Here is a 1,860-nt window from a genome sequence, read left to right as displayed (position 1 = left end):
GAAATGGGCTATTCCATTAAATTCGCGTAAGTGTTGTGTTGTTCAATGTGGATATAATAATCCACATATAACATATTTTTTGGATGGAGTTCCTCTGAAATCGGTACAGGAAGTTAATGATTTGGGCGTTACGGTCAACCAAACGTTAAGTTGGTCTACTCAAACAGCAAAAGTAGTCGGTAAAGCTAACTCTGCTTTATACCTCATATCAAAAGCTTTTCCTAGAATGTCTCCAGACTTGTTTTTGAAACTCTATAAAAGTTATGTCAGACCTCACCTGGAATTTGCGGTATCTGTTTGGTCACCTCATTTACAAAGAGATATTAATTTATTAGAAGGAGTACAACGAAGAGCTACTAAGCTACCTTTTAATTATGCAAGATTAAGCTATGAAACTCGATTAAGAAAGCTTAAGTTGTCTCCATTGACTCATAGAAGAGAGATAGGTGATTTAATATCTACTTACAGAATTCTTAGGGGAGAATTTTGGGGAACATCGAATTTTTTTAATATCAGCGAAGATGCTAGACTACGAGGTCATTACTATAAATTGAAAAAGGAACCTTTTAAAACTACTGTAAGGCAAAACTTTTTGGTAAATCGAGTTTTTGATAAATGGAACAGTTTAAGTGATGACATCGTAGGGGCTATTAGCTTAAATAGTTTCAAAAACAGGTTTGATGATAACTAACTGGACATTGTATGTGTAATGTTAGCAATTTTTGTTAAAATAGTTGTTGTAAAATATAAGGATATATTTTATGTTTTTTTTATGAGAAAAAAATTTGTAATTTTTAGGTATACTTACTTTCTAATTTTTGTATCTTTTTTAATTTGCTATTGTTGTAACAACTTTTATGAAAACCAATTCTTCTGAATATTTACTTTAATTTAATTTTTATTTTGTAAGAATTTGTTTTATGTTATATTATTTAGTTTAAGACCTACAATTATTTTTGTACTTTGAGCCATATAAGCTCTGCTTTGGCTCGATATTATTGTATAATAATAATAATAATAATAACCATCTTCTAATTTCGTTACAATTCTTGATTTTAGTTATTTGCCAGCATGTGGAGCCATTTTTTGAGGTTGAACAGAATAAGTTATGTGACAAATTTTAAGATTTGGCAGTGACAGTGACAGTATGTAAATAATAAGTATTTATCCTTCAAAATACACTGCTCGATTTTCTACAAAATACGCTTTAAGAGTCGTATGGGCCATTCCACGAACATACGCCTGTTTTGGATTACTTCGACGACGAATGTTTTACTGTGCAACATAAGAAGTACGAAAGTAAATGGTGCTAATAATTATTCCATTAAACAACAATGTAATTTGCAATTTACTTTCGTTCTTCTTATTTTGCACAGTAAAATATTCGTTGTCGAAGTAATCCAAAACAGGCGTATGTTCGTGGAATAGGGTATACCAGTTTTTTTTTGGAACCAGCTGTACATTACATAGTTTCCCACCTTTAGACGTCTGTGACAGGAGTATTGTATAAAATTCTACTGTCACAATGACAGTTGTCATACTCCTCTGATACGTTTAAAGGTGGGAAACTATGTAATGTAATGTTAATTTATACGTTTATAACGATCATTTCCATCTCCACTAGTTTCATCTCTTTTTGTTTCGCAATGTATTATATTTTCCATCTTTTGCGCTATTTTGCCGGTTATTAGCATGCTCATCACTGTATAAGTGTTGTAAAATAAAATAGCCAAACAATCAAAAGATATCGTTCACAAATGACGCAATTTACACTGTACTTTACTACGACAACTATATTTATTGCTATTAAATAGCTATTGTTACTATGTTTAATATTTAACATGAAATAAAAAATAAAGA

This window comes from Diabrotica virgifera, chromosome 3, assembly GCF_917563875.1.
Source record: "Diabrotica virgifera virgifera chromosome 3, PGI_DIABVI_V3a".
In the NCBI taxonomy this organism is placed as follows: Eukaryota; Metazoa; Arthropoda; class Insecta; order Coleoptera; family Chrysomelidae; genus Diabrotica; species Diabrotica virgifera.
Note: the sequence above shows the minus strand (reverse complement) of the source record.